The sequence below is a fragment of the Talpa occidentalis genome, unplaced genomic scaffold, assembly GCF_014898055.3.
Source record: "Talpa occidentalis isolate TD23 unplaced genomic scaffold, MPIMG_talOcc4v2.1, whole genome shotgun sequence".
Classification (NCBI taxonomy): domain Eukaryota; kingdom Metazoa; phylum Chordata; class Mammalia; order Eulipotyphla; family Talpidae; genus Talpa; species Talpa occidentalis.
In genome coordinates, this window is record NW_026555331.1 from 114,333,150 (window position 1) to 114,353,436 (window position 20,287).

The window sequence follows — 20,287 nt, forward strand, 5'->3', positions numbered from 1 at the left end:
AAATGTGGCTTGCACTCCATTTGTGGCTAGAGTTCACTGATTTGCCAGCTCTTGGGGAATTTGTCTGATTTCTTTTGTTTCGTTTTGTTTTTCGCTTCTGGCTAACTTTGGAATTGCCCCTGAATTTTAAAGAGATGGTTTCCTGAACCTTCTTTGGTGTTGCCTCTTTTGTCCATGGGTTTGTTTAATATTGCCAGGAATACGTATATTTGTCATGGTTGAAACCAAAGTTTTTAAAAGAATTTTTCAAGTAACTTATTTCTAAAATATAAGTAGTTTTTTAGTTTTTACTAGGAATTGAGGAGCCTAAAGATTAAGAACTCTCATTAATATGTTTGATTAAATTATTCAAAGTAATGAGGAAACATCTCTGTGCAAGGCAAGTAGGATGTATTTTTGGTAACAAAAGGTATGAGAATAGGGAGATGTTTTTAATAGTTAATTAATTTGTAATTCTTGCTTTTTCAATCCACTGATTATATATTGTTGGAGGACTTTTTGGATCACAATTTACTGGGTAACCATGCAGTTAAACCCAACCTAAATAGTACTCTACTGATTAAGGGAAAAGTACGTGAAGGACTTTGCCTCAGTTTTTCATTCTATAACTTGTAGTATTAGAAAAATCTAAGCTGTTTATACTATTTTCTGATACTGTACTGGAATGCACAAAATTTCACAAGGGTTTAAATCAGAAAGCCTTAAATGAATGGTAAACAAGTTTTACCACTTAATAATTACAGATGAATAGAATGATTGCTATGGGAAAATTGAGGCAATTAAATATGTAAATAAATGATACATAGACAAAAAAAGAATTTGTATGTTATGATTAATAAATACATTTCAAAAAGTGAAATCACTTTCAAGTTGATATTGGTTAAATAATCTCTTTAAAATTTAACTTAAAATGTTCCAAATACAAATACATTATTTTACCTGTAATCAAATATACATGTACCCATTGCAAATATTTACATATTTAATATTAAAAATATTTTATTACAGAAATCAGTTTTATTTTGAGCTTATATCCAATGGGAATAGAATAAAATATTGCTTACTTAATACTAAGGTATCTTATCCAAGATCTTTTGGATTTGGACCTAATCTTAATAGGCAGTAAGATGAACTAGATGAACAAGATGGCTTTGTAACTTCAACATCAGATTTAATTTTGATATCGGGTAACATGGTGTTTCATATACTACATATAAGTCATCAACCACATTAGGCATTCATGTGAAAGATAATTTTTCTTTTGAACAATCATTTTACACAGTGACAAGTCTTGGCTATAGATCACTGTCAGAAAAAAAAGTTGTTATAACACAGTAGGGAAGAAGTCCAAGATATGAATGTTCATCAACTGAAAATTAAAATATAAATATTCAATAAGTTAAATGAATTAAGCTATTTAATTTTTAAGTAACTTACTTCAACCTCTATCATTTCCACCATTTAAGTAAAGCAATGTTGAAATTTAAAAAGACTAGTGGAAACTATTTTATATAGATACTAATTTCATTAAATATAAATATACAGATGAAAGTATATCATATTCATTGGGGTTTATATAACTTTATGTGAATTATTCATTGCAAGTATAAATAATAAAAAGGAAAGTTTATAAAAATTTAAAAATATAGCCTCTTCTAAATGTAGAATTCCATGTTTTAAATAGAAATGTGTCTAGCCACCTAATATCAGGTGTTTGTCATCTGAGAAATAATAATTTAGGTGTTATCAATTGAAAATATTCTGTCTGTTGGAAAATTCAGAAATATGGAATAAATTAGCTATTTTTTTAACACCCTTAAGTCACCTTCTATCTTTGTGATACATATAAATTCTTAAAATATTTGGTAGTTGAAGAAATAAATATAGATTTAGAGATGTGGCAATGTATACTTAACACATTTTTCCATCTGGGAGAGTTATAATTTTTACAGAGCAACAAAGTAAGCCAAAGTTTATATATCACTTGAAGAATGTCCCTGACAGTGATCATCCATCTTGGCATCACATAAACCACCAAATATACATGTGAATATTATGTCTTAATACCTCAAACCATGACAAATTTTTTAGTACATTAGCTTTGCCTGAATTTCAAAACATTATAGCATGTACTCCGAGAAATATCAAAATTTATACTCCGTCAATGACTCTAGTTCTCAACTTAATATGTAAAGAAGTATGTGTTTTCAGTGAGTTTTTTCCAAATATAACAAAGACCAACATTGAAAGGAGGGATAGAAGGCAAAAGGATAGCAATAGCATTTCATGTTAGTGGTCTGAAATATATTCTTGTGATTATAGTAAGTATAACTCTGTGTATTTATCTCTGTAATACATATATTGTGATACATGTTAATATATTAATATTACTAAATACATGGATATTGACTCATTAGTAAGTTATATATTATTTGTCGATTGTTCACTTTATCCTTGATGCTGTTTAAGAAGTTAGAAGCTCGGGCCTTCCCGGTGGCGCAGCAGGTTGAGTGCAGTGCTGTGAAGCTGTTCACAGCCTCTGTGCATGGGTTCGATTCCCAGCCATCCAGGGAGCAACCAACATGGTGAGGCAGACCTCTCCCGTCTTGCCCGCTGCTCCCCTTAGCGGCGTATTTCATTAGATTTGCCTGTTCTGCTCCCTGCTCTATCTCTGGTGAATCTCACCCTCCTGTGCCTCTGGCCTGTACCCCGGTTCTTGTACAAATAAATGAATCTTTAAAAAATAAAGAATTTAAAAGCTTGGCCAAGAATTGAAAGGAATTAATTTTTGCTGCATCATTACTTTAAAAGTGACTATAACTATAAAGTTATCAAATGAGAAGCATAAGACTTACCTGGTGTCACATTACAAATTCCTGAAATCTAGGATCTTATAAGTATACCCATGTTGTATTTCTCTATCAGATCTATAGAAAATATGACTGGTCATTTCAGGAAGCATCTGTTATTACCAGGTCATTAGGACTTGTGAATACATGAACGTGGAGTGTTACAAATATATGGTAAAAATATTTGTGTGGGTTCCTTTGAGTGAATACCAGAGTAAATCTAGATGTGGAGAATGAAAAAAATATATGCACACATGTCACTTAAGGAAAGCACCATGATTTTAAATCTCTTTTAAAACTATACATACACCTTTGCAAGGAAAGCAGAGCTAATTTGAATATCTTACTGGTTCATTGCAATTCTGGTATCAAAATTTAATTGTTATGTGCTTTGTTTTCTTTCTTCTTTAAACAAAGAATGATGAAAAAAGTTGTGCCGAAGTTTTTAGAGAAGACTGAACGTTTTAACAATGTAAAATATTTAGAAAACTTTTGGCATATATTAAGTACTCAATTGGCACTATTTATAAAGATGATGCTTATAATGGTGTAAGTTTTGCTGACAAACAATGAGAATGTTTGGTTACTCCAAAAACAGATGGCAAAGGCAGTAGCTTCCTTGCAAGTAGGTTACTGGGAGGAAGATGCACCTAGGAAACAAGGTAATGGACTAGGAGAAAATAATACCTGCAGATATTAAGGATATTAAAGAATGTGTATAACCCACACATGCATCAAATTACCTTTATCATTTTACTCTCTTCTTTTTTATTTATACTGGTGCCAGATCCTGCTATATTTTTACTAAGAAGCCATGTAGAATATGCCTTAGAATCAACCTATTAGGGGGTGGAGGCATAGAGGAAAGAGAAGAAGGAGTTAGGTTGGGCACATATCACAGTCCTCTTGGATTAAAGTTGCCTCTGGAGGTGTTCTCAAGGCTCCCTGGTATAGAAGAAAACCGTTAGCAGAGAAAAGAGAGAGGGGTACTTAGGCTGTAGCTTTCATTTCTCTGGAAACCATCCCCAGTTTGGTCAAAACATCCAGTTGCCACCTGGTCCTACCAAGGTAACGTCAAATTAAAAATTAATTCAATGAGGATTTAGGTAAATTCATGAAAAATTAAAACCAGACCATAAAGGAAAATTTTCTGATACTTACAGGTTTAGTCAAACTGAGGGAATCCTTGCATAATTCTACATTTCACATGTGTAGATATATAGTGATTTATAATATGAAATACATATAGGATGTTTTTCTCTGGTTTTACTACTGGGTTTCTAAAGCCCTTTTTGTTACATGCATGAAGCGACTTTTGAACTGCACCTAAGGATGGGGCTGTTTATCTAGAGAACCAAGAAGCCAAGAAGTGATTTGAGGGGGACGGGAAAGAGGTGGGAGATTGCTAAAGGCCATTGATTTAATCAACCTAGTCTGTATAATGATGCCTCCATGAAACCACAAAAGATGGGGTTTGGAGAACTTCCAGTTGGTGAATGACTGGAAATATGGGGAGAATGGTGCCATCCAAAGGGTATGGAAACTCCATGCTATTTTCCCTATTCCTTGCTCTGTGTAGCTCTTCATCTGAGGGTTGGTTTATTTCTTTTTATTATTTACCATTTATTTGTATCCTTTGTAAGAATTTGGAAATTTAGTAACATACACAGATTTTTTGTTGTCTGGAAGCCATTCTAAGCAAAATAACTGAACTCGAGGGGGCTACAGAACCCTCTGATTTATAGCCAGTTTGTGAGGAGTACAGGTAACAACCTGGCTAGTAATTAGTGTCTCAAGTAGCGGATGGTTCTGTGGGCCCAAGTCACTTTCCTATGTAATCTGATGTGTCAGAATTGAGTTGAATTCTCACCTGGATGCTGTCTGAGAATTGCTTGATGTGTGCAAACATCTTCCCCCTTGCTTCCCCACCCCACCCGCCCCCCCTCCGCCCCCAATTAGGAGTTTAGTCCAGGAAACCCAAAGATCTAGCTAATACATTTATTATATTTTACTTGTTAATTTAGGTTCTCTTTTTGGAAACATTTAACCCCTTGATTACTTAATTATTTGATTAAGATTACTGAGATTAATTGTTCATATATATTTATCTTTTTCATTATGTTATGACTTTCTTAGAAGACAGCATTCCACGGCAGAAAGTGATACACAAAGTACCTAACATAGAGATGTTACTCCAAAGGCAGAATGAATGATTCTAAGAGCTTTAAGTAGAACTTTGACTGTAATATATTTTCTTGGTTAGCTATAGGATTTTCTGATTTATGTGTGATACTGTGTTTTGGAAAGATGCAACTATCACATGCAAAATTTGAAATCCCAGTTTATATTTTCTATAAATAGGCTGTCTTCTCAAAGGATTGATTTCTTTTATAAACAGAGCAAAATACCTATTTCATTGTACTACCAAAGTAACTCAAAACTAAATTATTAGACTCCAGACTAGTATCATGTTACCAATTTTATGGTTACGGACTGTGTGTGAGGAGGCTTTGGATTTATAGAAAGAGATGCATAAATTCAGATATACACCAATCATTGTCAAACTTTGAATAAATAAGATATTTACCACAGGCACATAAATTATTTTGTGCTTAATAATGTAGACATTTAAGGACATAATTGAATTTAGAGTAATATTTTATCAAGTATTTATTTTCTAAAGAAAACCTATATATATCATGGAATTTTTTTTTTAAAGAACTGCAGATTTAAAGATCTGAGTTCAAATCCTCTTAATATTTGTTAAAAACAATTAGGTTAATTTGTTTCTGAGTTTACTTCCTTATCTGCTTGTAAATCACTGTTATATGTATATTTGTATTATTTTGCGTCTATACAAGTAGTATCTATACATTACTTACAATAATGTGTACATGTATATGTCAATATGTATCAAACATAGTGTGTAGCCTGTGTGATGATACAGTCCACATCAAATATAGCTAAGACTATTGTGTGTAAAGAAAAGAAGGGTGATGAAATACGTAGAGGCAGCGCAGGGACTGGGAGGGTAGAAGATGTGTTTAGGAAGGAGTACTTGGGATGTTAAATCATTGCTATTGTTTTATTTCTTAAAATCTTTGATAGGGACATGAATAAGTATTTTGTTGCTGTTATGTAAGCATGAATGTGTCTCTTCTATGGAGCTATATCTCAACAATGTTAAAAAGAAAAAAAATGCTCGTTAATTGCCATTGCAGAATTAGCATTGCACAAGAATCACCAGGAAGGTTCCTCATATTGAAAACGAAAATCTATTTGATCAGTGAAAGCTAACTTACAAGTAGTATGATTAAACCCTTCATATAATTTTTGATTAATATAGAATATGTAATGTTTTGCAAATGTATTTTTGGAAAATATTATAAAGATGCTTTACTAAAAATGCTTCCCAAACTACCTTGGACATCTAAAAAAGTAAAAATACAGTAAGTTCAATTTTTAAGTTATGTTTAATGCATATATAAAAATAAGTGAATTATTTAAATCTACCACTTACATACTACAGAAAAATTCTTATAATATGGTGTTACCAAAATATTCTAATTACTGTATAGTTAATTTATTACCAGTTTAATGTTTTTAATAACCAACATCATGAACATTTCTAACATATATAGACTATATCTAATCCAACTCTGGAGGGAAAATAAATTTCTGACTGAAACCATTAGATCTTAACATGGGGCTCATTAACAATATCAAAATTTATCATTACCACATACTTTTAAAACAAGGGTCACTGACTTTTATTATTTATTTCTGGTCTTTTAAATAAAATTTTCTGCTTTTGAGGACGTTACTCTGAAAGCTTAATATTTTTCAAGTATGTAATAAAAGATAAAAAGTTAAATTAGCTGGCCCATCATCATGTGAGTTTTTCAAAATTGGGAAACATAAAAACATAATAAAACTAAACTTTTGAATGTTCACGATTACGCCTAAAAAAAGTGCAGTCACGTAAGTTTCACTGTACCGAGAATAAATCTTCCTCTGGATGATGACTTGAAGGAATCCAGTTTTCCTTAACCTCAGAAGAGGCCTATAATATGTTAGTAAACTTATATTCTATGGTGACACACTGCATTGCCGTAGATTAACCCAGCATACTTTAGTCTTGAAGGATTTATTACATTCTGGTCTACTGATCTAAAAGCCAGCAAGAGGACAGATGTGCTGGTGGTCGAACCCTTTATAAATATTTCATATGATCACGAAGTAGGGTGGAAAAAATTTTTTTTCAGACACAAGGCTAACTCTGAAAAGACATGTTTAATAATAAAATCACATTATCCTAGATCCTGATATGCATGTATAAAAATAACATATCTCCTCTCAGTTTCAGATGGTCTCACTTAAGTTTCCTTATGAGCAGATGTGTGCCAGCCACTCATCACTGAGCTGCAATGTCAGTGCTCCTTCAAATCCTGGTTACCTCTTCCTTTGCTCTTTCTTTTTCTCACATAATACATTCTTTCCATCCTCTTATATCTATATGCCAGAATCATCTTGTGGGCCAAGGAAAATATTTAAGCCTGTAAATTACATAAATAAATGCATAAATGTTAGTGCCTTTTTGTATGTATTTCATTTTGTGAGTCCATCAATTATTGCCACTTGACAGGGTTCAGTAATTTTAATGTTTGCTTTTATTTGAAGCTAGCAGATAGATCTTGTGGCTAAATTGTAGGCTTCCTCCAGTAATTTCCCAGTAGCACAAAACTCAAAATAGGCCAAAGGAAATTTGAGGCAGAAGGAAAAGTAAGAATCAGTGCTTTGAGACAGGAAGGAAATAATTAGAACTGAGGAAAAGATCAAAAGCAATGTGGTCATATAAGCCATAGTAAAGAGTTTAAACTTCAGTGTAATTGCTCAAGGAGGACAATGAAGCATTCAAACCAGGGAATCATGATATGATTTGTATTTTTAAAAGATGTTCCTGATTGCAGTAGAGTGAGTTGTAAAGGCAAAATAGAAGCTGATGAAATGTTAGGAAGCTATTGTAGCAATCTCAGTTGGAAATGGTGACTATATCATGAAGGCAGTGGCAGGAGATGAGGAGAGAAGTCAATGATTTGAAATATATTTTTGAGATATATCCACTGATATCTAACAGTGTTTACAAAGTACTGATGTGGTCCAATGCTCCAGAGCATCACCCAGATTTCCCTTTCAAGTCTGACCCATTTCTCTAGTTTCTGCAAATGTGGACAGCAGAGAACTCTTGGTTGGTTCACCTTCATCAAGAGGAATTCCCCTTAGTCAAAGAGAACTAAAAGCCATTTGTCTCCAATGTCACGCCTTCTCCTCAGAGGTCATCTTTTATGATGGACAGATGGACAGGCTGGTGTAACTGTCAGGTTCCCTTACTTCAAGGTATTCAACCATGAAGGGTTTTACCATCCTACTTTTAGAATTCCTTCAATTATCAGCTGCAGTCACATTGCATTTTAATGTCTCCCTTTTTAAATCCTGATTCCCTTACCTTTCAAAATTATTCTACTAGTATTTTTCAAAAATACTTTTCTAGCAAATCTCAGGCCTTTTGTTTTTGATTTCTGGGATTCTGCAACATGATAATTACCAGTAGTCTCCTCACTGACAAATGTAATAAAACATTCGATATCTATTACATTTAGCAGCTATAACATTTCTCATATGACCAGTATTCTCTCCTGAAATCTCAATTAGATTTCAAAACATGGTCTTTCTCTGATAACTTGACTTTATCTTCTCAAGGTATCCTTTTGAAGATTCTTCCTCTCCATTCATTCCTTCAATTCTATTATTACTCTGTTCTTATCTTCCCAATGAATTCTCCCTTAAAAATGTCTTTCACCATGCTATACATTATATCTCCAGAATTTATTCATGGCCTCTATGTTAATCATACTGTGCTGTATACTTAAACTTTAAGAGAGGCGATCTTAAGTGTTCTTTAAACATACAGAGAGATAACTATGTATAGTTGATGGATATGTTAAGGAACTTGATTGTTGCAATTATTTTACAATGCATACAAATAGTAAATCACCATGTTGCACGCTAAAAAAAAATGCACATCTTAAATAGATACAACCCAAACACATACAAGTTTTATTTGTTAGTCATATCTCAGTAAATTTTGAAAAACTGTCTTTCATATGTATGGAAGAAAAAATTCCATGTTTATACCCCAGTACAAGATTTTAGAAGTATGTACCCATTTTGTTTACTAGTTGTTTCCAACTAGTTTCTGAACAGTATTTCATGGACTATTTATTCAACATCTATTGATTGAGTATATCTTACTTGTCAGACATTCAGTTGCTAGAAACCTGTGTTATATCAGTAGATTTTGAGGGAAATTGAGAAAATGTGATGCTCCTCCTTTTCAGAAGAAGGGAGTCTGCAATTCTAGAGAAACTTTATTATCTCATAGTTTCCAAGGATCAAGACATAGTATATCTTAGCTGGGTAGCTCTGGTCAGTATCACACAAGGCTCAAATTGGGGTGTCAGCTGGCTTCACTCATCTGGAGGCTCAACTAGAGAAAGAACATCCAAGTTAACTTAACTCAGGTTGCCAGCAGAATTAGAAATATATTTGTCATGTCAGATTTTTAATCAAGTCCTTGAGTAGCTAACACTGTGTTTGTTACTCTTTCAAGTGCTGTGAAGAATGTAATGATTGCTTACACTGAGATATTTTCTTCAGAGAATGCATACAATTTTAGGTTGGATAAAGTCTATAAATGAATGACTATTGAAGTTCCTTTATGAAAGACATTCATTTTAATTTGAGGCCTGAGGAATAGAGTTCAAACAGAATATAACATTTGATTTGAATCTCAGATGACACCGGGGTTTAACTATGTGTAAAAGCAAACAGGCATGTTCTCTTCACAGCACATTTTCTCAAATGGCTGGAATACAGAGATAATTGTAGCTATGTGGAGCTGTAGTCTATACAGTTTTGGAAGTCCTCTTTAAAAGGAAAATGCAGGATAACAAATAGAATATGCCTTTGGTCACTAGAATGCCATCCAATTGAAGGGGAAGTCAGAGTGAAAAGACACAGTTGTCTTAACCAATAGTTGTTAAAATAACTTAATTTTGAAAATTTTACAAGTAACACATGATCATGTGAACACAAAGAAAGCACTCTTCTTCAGGGCCATAGAAAAAGCACATACAGGAGCGGCTTTGAAACCAAAGTTCACTCACTTTATCGTGATTCTTTTTCTGCGAGAGGTATAGGATAGTAGATCACAGAGGGGTTGGAATCATGGTTAAGTAGTTAGGCATAAAGTTAAAACAGAAATTACTGAATAAAATGTAGACTGTAGGGAATTTCATGAATGATTTGAGTTATGAACCAGTTTTACCTTGATCATTGATCAATTGATCATTGATCACTGAGGGGGAGAAAGGAATTTGTTGAGTGTTTATTTTGTGATGACTTACCTGTAAAATTTATTTTACTTTCCATGTTCTATTACCTTAGTGCAATTAAGAGAAACAAATCTTGCATTTATTATGTGGATTTCATTAAATAATTATCAATTTTGTGTCTTTATGAAGACCAGATCCTGTTATAATTTATTTTAAAATATATGTTTTAAGTATGGCTCTGGGATTTGTCTTGAAACTGACATGTTCAAATGTGTATACATTTATTTTCTTATAAAAAAAGGGAAAATTTAGATTTTGTTGTTGTTTCTATTATCTACCTTATATTGCCTACTTAATTCCTTTTAGAAGCTGATATTGATTGACTTATTTCTCTAACTAATGCAGAACTTTAATGGAATTAACATGCTTTCCCTAACATATAGTTTATAATGTTGCTACCCAAAATGTGGTCTGTGGATCTCATCAACCTTTCAGAAGAGGTAGCCTACAAAAACCTAGAAAAATGGTCTTTCAGGAAGTTCATAGAATCATTTAAAAAAACTGTCAAAAACACACCAGTATCTTACATATAAAAATCCAATTATTCTTTATTAGTGACATTACTGTGCCATATTACCTATACTAATAAAACTGGCAGCCAAAAATGTTAGTCCCATGCCTTCTAAACCTTCTTAATTCCTAGATATTCCATTTATTAGGAACAAAAGAAAAGAAAATCAATTTGTTTATATGAGCAATGGAACATCATTTATAATAACTCTTGAGGTTTTAACAAGATTGTGACTGATATAAAAATAATTCTTTGAAACCTAAGAAATTCTACTCATGTATTTTGCTTATTATCTTGTGATTTATATACATACTATTGTCAAAATGAACTGAGACCCATTTTTCACTTTATTGCAAATAATTGTTTTATTCCTTTGCATAAATTACCACTGGCATTTTTTGCTAAACTAATTTATTATTTGTGAGTATCTTCTGTGTTAATTCCAGGTAAATATATTAGAATAATAGAAGTAAAATCATAAAAGTCAATTAATCCAATCTTTTACCTAACAAAGGAACCGTGTCTGTATTAAAAGCTTTTGCTTGGTATATAGTAATGACAAACAATCTCACAATTACAGAGGTCTACAATAATGTTCAGACTTGTAAGTTATATTTGATTGTAGTTTGGGGGTATTTCCGTTTGACTCTATTCTTGTGTTTTCATTTCAGAATCCAAGCTCAGATATAAGTATTTGGGACATACTTTCATAGCACAGGGGAAAAACAGCAACAACAACAAAAAACAACCCAGATATCCAGCAGGCACACCAACCAAAGATTCTTAAAACCTCTGCTCAATTAAGGCATTTTCAGTTATGCTCGCCTTTCATTGACCAGAGCATGTCTCATGCACAGCCTTTCCTTGGTGTTCAAATGAATATCCCTTCCATGGGAAGGTAGTGCAAACACACAGGAGTGGGTGAAAATGGAGACACTTCTTACAGGGATGAGGAGAGAATAATTAGGAGGAGTGATGCAAGATATTGTATATTCTATGCACTAAAAAAAATTGTATTCTATGCACATTCATTTACTCTCCTGTGTATATGAAATATATGTATATTCTGTATATGAAATACAGAATAATATACCAAAACTGTCACTCAGTCATGACAGAATGGGATTATGTTTGAAGACTAATTCCTAAAACAGGTATGCTAAGCACTCAGTAGAGTCTTCTCCTTCACACTAGGGACATGTGTACTGTTAACTTAGCCCACGGATTGTGATTTTACCCAGCAAATGAACATCCATTTCATATACTTCCCTAAAAGACCTGGATACTAAAAATTCTAGAAAGAATCCTAGAAAGGGAGGACAGCTAGAAAAGCATGTTCTATAGGACTGCTGAGACTGGCTTGACTTAAAAGTCCTGCTTTTAGTTGACCATTATCTCAATTTGATCTCTAATTAGAGTTTTTTGTCCAATTTGCTATCAAAACCAGGACACTTGAATTTGTAGTGATTTATATTAACCAGGGTCTCAAGTGCACCTGGATTATATCAGACAAATATGAGGTATGATCATTCTCTGTCTCTCGAAGCACATAGGCCACAAATGGTTGGTTGATGAACAACACAGAAACCAGGACCAGGTAAATTAATGGAAAAGTTTATTTTGCTGGAAGAAAACACAGGTGGTCACAGAAGAAATGAAGATATCTCAGAGCCAATACTTATAAAGGACAAAATCCAAAGCAGCTATGAAGTGTTGAGGAGTAGAATCTCAGAGTGTCCTTCAGGATGAACATGCCTAGTTGAACCCTCTCCAATTTCTTTCCCTAGTTGAGTTTTCACTACCTTGTGTTGTCCCTCTCCATCCCACAAACTGAAAGGGGAAAGCCAAGACATTTTGGACATGCTATCAAAATTAAAATGTAAAGAGAAGGACTGACCAAAGGAAACTGAATTGCCATTATCATAAAATGAGGGAATTAATATAAGTCATGACGAGACAAATCTTCCAGAGACTGCCTATTTTGCTAGAAATTTCTTGGATTATGGAGTCAGAAGGATCTGTATCTACTATAGGTATGTGAAGTTTTTAGAGTTTTACTACACCTGATTCTAAAGTTTTCTAACTTCTAAATAAAATTATTAAATGGCAACTTTGTAGCAAAAGACTGAAAGAAACAAAAAAGATATATGCAAAACTCAGCATGAAGGAACATGGGCTATACTAAGTAACTATCATTTCCTCAAATAATAGATTCCGTCATCTTTATACAGAATATAGCAAACTCCATTTATTGTGAAGATGGGAAATGCTACCTCCAGGGTGAAATTTCTCCTTTAATAATCCTGCCACTTTCACTCCCAGTCTGCTTTAATGGGCCAGAATCTGCCTGTGAATTTGTCTTTTCCTTCAGTTTTCCTCTTTCTCCTCATAACTTACTTCTGTTGTTTTTAAAGCTTTATATTTTTATATACACACAGTATAAAACTTCTATTAAGATTTCGTTTCACTTAGAAAATAGCAGTTAAATTGAACTTTCCTTATTAAAAATATGGATCAGGAGTGAGGTTGTCGGAAATGGTGGGTTGTATATTCAGCAAATGAAAAGACAATTGAGTGGAAAGGGTTTAATGTCATGTCCTTAGGTAGAGGAGTATCTTCTACAACATTTAACTTTCTATGGCAACAACAATCACAGACTTGTTAATAAATTATAAATTGGTAGAAAATTAAAACAAATTTGAAAGGGAAAAACACATTAATAACTTAATTTCTAATATCAAGCATTACTATACTATCAAAATCAAGAAAATAAGTCACAAAGAGAAACAACCTTAACTTTAACAACCTCCTTGTTTTTTGCAGATTGTCTAAAGTTAATAAAAAGAAGATGTTTTTCTCTTTTCCTTCTTTGCATATATATGTATATATAATATTTGGTCAACAAACTATGTTAAATACATTTGTCAAGAATTTAAAAAAAATATGTCCTCTTAGATGTAATATATCAATTAACTGAATGATTTCCTAAATTTTAACTTCCATTTGTGTGTGTAGACCTGTAAGACCTGGACTAATTTTCTGTTTTTAGCTTAGGTGAAAGTTTTTTCTGTGATAAAGTTTACATTTCCTGTTAGAAGATCATTTGGTTTCTATTGGAAAGACTGTAAAAGAACAGGGATTTGTGTTGTCATTCACTTATATTAAAACAATAAATTTACAAATATTTAGAATCAAATATTGTGGTGTGTTTGAATGAACATTAGTTCCTTTGTTGAAAACTTCTGGGAAGAATCTATTTTAAAAAGCTTTAGAAAAAGGATGTAAAATATTCATGTCTGCCTTAACCTTTGAGGATCACAAAATTCCCTTTCACTGCACCATCTACAAGTACTTCAAGTCTAATGGGGTTTCTATTGGTTTGAGTGACTAATCCAGGGAGTTGCACTCAACACCATGTGGCTGATTTATCACTACTGTCCTAATCAGGGAACTGTTTCTTCTGATAAACTCTCTTCCCTGAAATATTGTCCCTGTTGTACCATTTAGTTTAATTGGAAAAGCAGTTATCCCACATTCATTTTATAGTAAAACCAGACCATTTCATTTTTGCCCTTTAACAATCTTTTAACATATAGTGTAACAATTCAAAAAATTCTAAAGTTAGAGCAATGCAATTTTTTTTTTTTTTGGCAAAAACATGATCTAATTTATGAATTAAGGAATAAATCCCATTCTTCCATACTGGTATTTTTGTAAGATTATATATTATAAGGATATTTGATCTGGCTTTTTAGGTCACTGTTTTATCTTTAAAGATGGGTATACAATTCTTGCAACATTCAGAATGATATTACTGTGTTTCTTAAAAGAGGATTTTATAAATGCAACAGATATACGCTTACTGAAATGAAAAGCTAAATTTAAGAGTACTAGTTTTTCATATTTGGAGTTTCAAAATATTTGTAAGATCAGTCATTCAATTAAATAATTAAACTTCACATTATGAACAAAACAATAGCTCTCCTTCTATTGTAAATGAGAAAACAGTTAAATGTAAATTTAAACCACTTAGAAATGCAGTGATAGCTGGAGCAGATTCATCCTGAGAACAAGAGGTAGACCAGTGGTGATAAATCTCACTCATTTTTAAATGTTAAATAGGACCCCAAAGCACATTCAGACAGAGCAACTAAGGTATCTCTGCATGCAATACTGTGAGTTTCTTATAAATTCTGTAACAGAAATTGTTAGGAAAAAAATATTTTACTTGAAACTGAGCTAAATACAGATCCATGATTCATCTAGCTAAGCTTATTCCACAATATTCTAGGAAATTGCTTTAAATTTATTTTAAATAATTTATTCCTCTTGAATTGTAATTTGTTTTAAATAATTGAATGAATTCCATGTGGGGAATTCATTCATTGGGTGTATGATGAATGGAAGTTAGGTAAGACTTGGATTATTTATAGGATTTTCTTGTACAATCTAATTAGTGATACAATCTGACATGATGCTTTCTTAGATAGAAATGCTGATATTTGGGCTTATTCAAAGGAAATTATAGATTCAAAACAGTTTTCTATGAACTTAAAATTTTTTATGAAGTCTCATATTTGATATTTGCAGTTTTGCAATTTATGTTGTGTGTCTTATACATGTCAACAATTAATTATGTATTTAAAATTTAAGCACAGTTTTAGTGTGACACTTGGTCAGAATAGTTAAGTTTGTAGTTACATAATATTTGTTCAAATATCTGGTAAATAGATAGGTTTAGTTTTATGTATAAATATAAATCAAGATTATGCCACCAAAATTGTTACTAAAATACGAGGGCCTCCCTGGGTGCAAGGCGGTTGAGCGCTGGGCTGTGAAGCTGCCCGCAGCCTCTGCAGTGCCGGTTCCATCCCCGGCTGCTCCCCGGCCACTGGAGGATGGCCCCACATGTTTCACAGATCTCTCCTGCCGCCCGTTGCTCCCCTCAGCAGTGTGCTTCGGTCCTTCTGCCTGCTCTGCTCTCTGCTCTGGCTTTGGCGAATTCTCTCACCCTCCCGCACTTCTGACTGTACCCAGTGCTTATAAAAATAAATAAATCTTTAAAAAAAAACGAATCTAAAAACAGTTGAATAAGTGTTTTCCCCTAATCAGCTTGAATCTACTGTGTGACAAAAGAGAATGCAAAAATGTGAAGTGATTTTTCACTAATTTACTAAGACGCAATATATTTTAAATTTTTGGTATAATTCTGGATTTTTAATCATGAAGTTGACTGATATATCTTTAGATAGTAATATATTTTTAGGCCATGTATCACATAACTGCCTCCCTCACCACATTGCTAAAAAAAAAAAAGATATTTGTGATTACACTGGGGTTGCAAATTCTTGAAAGGTCACAGAATAAAGTGTTATTTTATTACATTGTATCGAGGGTACACACATAACTTATCACAGTTGATGTTGACCTTGATAATTTGTCTGCTGTAATGTTTTTCTGTTTCTTCTCCCTGGTGAAGTTACTTTTATTTCCTCCCTTTCCACAAGGTGCTCTGAAAGGATATTGCTATGCCAGGTCACACTTAAAGAGGGGTTAGTTATGCTCTTTCTTTGAAGGAAGACTATTTTATTTTTTATTGAGGTACCATAGGTTTACAACACTTTATATTATTCAAAGGTATAAGATCAAATGCCTTCAGAGGTATGTTTCCACACCACACTCACTAAGGAACCCAGTCTTTCACCCCGGTCCGTTGGGCACCCTCCATCTTTTGTTCACCACTTCTTCCTCCTACTCTGGTAGTCTTAACTCTGAAGTTCTTTTTTGAGGAGTGATGTTGGTTTGGTTTTGTCTGATCCATTGTTTTGTTTTTCAATTTTTTACATATAAGTGAAGCCATAAGATATTTGTTCTTTTCTTATCTTACATTGCATTATCCATGTTGTTCCAAATGGCAAATTCATCCATGTTGTCACAAATGGCAAGAGAACAGTGGGTTCCATCCATGTTGTCACAAATGGCAAATTCATCTATTGTGTTTATAAACCACATCTTCTAATCCACTCATCTGTCAAGGATGCTTAGGTTGTTTTTCCTTAACCTGTTTCTTATAAATAGTCCTAAAATGTACATAGAAGTGTGTATCCTTTCAAATTAGTGTTTTTGCATTTTTCTAGGAGTGGAACTGCTCAATTATATTGTAGATTTTTTTTTAATATTTTGAAAACCTCCATGCTGTTTTCCATAAGGGCTGGATTCACCTGCGCCATTATCTGTTGCTTATGTACTTTTTGATATGGGTCATTCTCACAGATGTAAGATGTTATCCAATTGTGGTTTTCTTTTTCATTTCTCTGATAAGTGATGATCGTTTTTTTCAGTGCTCATAGGTCATCTGTATTTCATCTTTAGAAAAGTGTCTACTTAGGTCTCTTGCCCAATTTTTGTGTATACACACACACACACACATACACACGACGCCATCCTTGTTCATTTTTAAACAATGTTTGCTTTCTTTTTTCAGGTGTAGTCCCCATAGAATTTCCACCACCAATTCACCCATGTACCATCACTGCAGTCCCCTCTGCTCTTCCTTCCCCCTCGCCTGCAGAATGTCTCTGGTTTATAGTTGTCTATTTTGTTTTGTTTTGTTGTGTTTTTTATTGTTATTATTTTTCCCCTGATGCCTTATTTGGTTCCCCTATATTCCTCCTATAGGTGAAACCATCTGATATTTTTCTTTTTCCTTCTGTTTTATTTCACTAAGCATAATTCCACCTAGCTCCATCCATGTTGCTGAAAATGTCTTGCCCAATTTTTTGATTGGGTTATTTGTTTTCTTTTTGTTGAGTTGAATTGTACAAGTTCGTTTTAGATCTTGGATATAAATCCCTTGTGAGATGTATGGTTTTGCCAATATTTTCTCCCATTCAGTACAGTGTCTTTTTGATTTAGTGATAGCTTCTTTCACTGTTCAGAAGCTCTTTACTTTGATGCATTGTCATTTGTTTATGTTCTCTTTTGTTTCTCTTGCTGTTGGGGATGAATTCACGAATATATTACTACAGGCAATGGCATAGAGTGTTTTGCCTATGTTTTTGTATATGTATTTCATGTCTTCAGGTCTTACATCTATGTCTTCAATCCATTTTTGAGTGAATTTTTGTGTAAAGTATGAGATGGTAATCTAGTTTCACTTTTTGCATGTGACTATCCAGTTTTCCCAGCACCATTTGTTGAAGAGACTTTCATTTCACTAATATGCTTTTGACTGCTTTTTTAAAAATAGATTTATATATTAATTATGCATTTAAGTGTGGGCTTATTTCTGGGATCTGAATTCTGTTTCATTGGCCAGTGTGTTTTAGTTCTGGTAACATACTATTTAGACTACTATAACTGTGTAGTATAGCTTGAAGCCTGGGAGTGTGATACTATTGTCAGGACTACTATTTGGGATCTTTTGAAGTTCCATATGACTTTAGCAGTATTTATTTATTTAAAGGATGACATTGAAACCTTTATAGGGATTGTCAGGGCCTACCTCATGAAGGCCACTTGCCAGTTCCTTCTGCTGTTTCTGGGCCTGCTGGGCTACTGGGGTTCACCTCAGCTGTCTGGTCTACCCTTGTGGCTTGGTTCACTGCCCCTGGTACCCCCCTCCTCTAGACTTTGCTCCTAGTGTGTGCTGAACCACCTGTATTTCCTTCAGGAGTAAATGTTTTCATTTTGCTGCAGGATAGCTGTAAGTATATAGAGGAGTTCAGTGTCTTCACACTGCTGCCATCTTGCCATTCTTCTTCCTCATGGAATAATTTTAAATCATGTCTGTAAGATAATGTTTGTGTGTATATGTATATTTTATCTGTATTATGAGTGAGTTCAGTTGCCTAACAAAAACCAATCAATTCATTAATCTTTCTATTTCAGAATAATCAAGAAAGACAAAAAAGCTTATGTTACCATTGAAGTCCAAAATGCATAACAAATCCTCTATTTCACCTAAGCCCAACATGGTAGTAGTGATTTTAACTGCTGTACCACCCAGTATGGAAACCATTGCTTATCATTGTTAGTGTTTTAGCCCCAATATTTCTGTCTGGAAATTGTCATTGTCTGAGAATTAATTTTAATTATGGTGGAAGAAGAATTAGAATCACATTAAATGCTGGTATTCTGATAGTTTTCTAGAAAAGAACAAAAATGAGTCTGAGATGTTTTTATGCTTCTTGGATTTCATCATTCTTCATTAATGTTCACTGAAGGAGCTTATTTGAGGTAGTTTTGGTTGTAAATTCCGTATGTCAACTGGTAAAGCTTAGTTGCCAAAATATGAAGAATAGAAACAGAAGGGAATGCTTAACCAAGCATAGTTACATACCAGCTAGTCTTTGTTGAAAAGCCATTGCTGAGTGAAATATATGTGGAATTACTATGGTAGTCTGACGATTTTAGAAAGTAATCCATAATAATGGGAATTATTTTTAGATAAGTGTATTTAGAGATATATGTATACTTACTATTATGTAGCATTTCCAGTATTTCTATGTAATGATTTAATCAGTACCTTACTCTAGAATTGATGGGGAAATAAGCTGCTCTACATATAAAGTTACCCTCTCAAAAGACTGACACTGCACAAGACCCTAGGTATTAATAACAATATTGTTTTTTTTCCTTTGGAAAATAGTGATATAAAGAAATAAAAACAATGGATATTTCAGTTTCTTATTTCTGTTATTTAAATTATAGAGTATCGGAGTTCAATGTCCCTGTATTACAGTGGTGTGTAAAATGATAACAATTGTCTAACTCCTTTTAGAATGTTAGACTTCAGAATGATCATTTTAGTGATTATGATATTGTACTTGACAATTCTGAAAATTGTTTTGTGATTTTATGTGTGAAATAAGAATAGCTTTTATTGTTCCAAGCCCCCAAAAATTCTTACTTAGATTGAATCATTTTATATCATTGTGTAAGAATTATTTATCCTATGAATATTTAAGTTATTTAACTAATATTTACATTATCACATGAATGGAAACTGCAATAAGATAAGATAGTCCTCAGTGTCAGGAACTAAAATTCATAGAGCAAAACTGAACAGTCAGCTAGAAGGACTACACATTTGAAAGGGGATTTCATCATCCCTTTCTGATGTAATCTTCCCTTCCTTAATATTAGGAGTTTATTAATTGAATTAATTTTACTTTTCTGTCTGTTCAGTTTGAATTTTAGTGGCTTTAATGGTCCCCCCATATTTTATTCTAATAAACACTACTATCAAGGGTTTATGGACCTTGATTGTATTCTTTTATTGTCACTAAAGATGTGGTCTTGTGTGTGTTTGTGTGTGTATTTGTGTGTAGCCCATTTGAATCTCAGTTTTTTTCATATGAGAAATAATGCTTACTAATGTCAAGGGTCCTTACTGTGACTTGTACAAATTAAATGAGATCATCTTACATGAGCAGTTAATATGGTGATTATCAGAGAGAAAAACCGAGGTG

The 20,287-nt window shown here is 33.2% G+C and overlaps 1 protein-coding gene across 4 annotated transcripts in view; it reads left to right on the forward strand.

Moving 5' to 3' along the window:
• Nucleotides 1-20,287, forward strand: part of SEMA3A (semaphorin 3A) — a 691,723-nt gene that overhangs the window by 6,219 nt on the left and 665,217 nt on the right. The gene's annotated exons all lie outside the window — the stretch shown is intronic.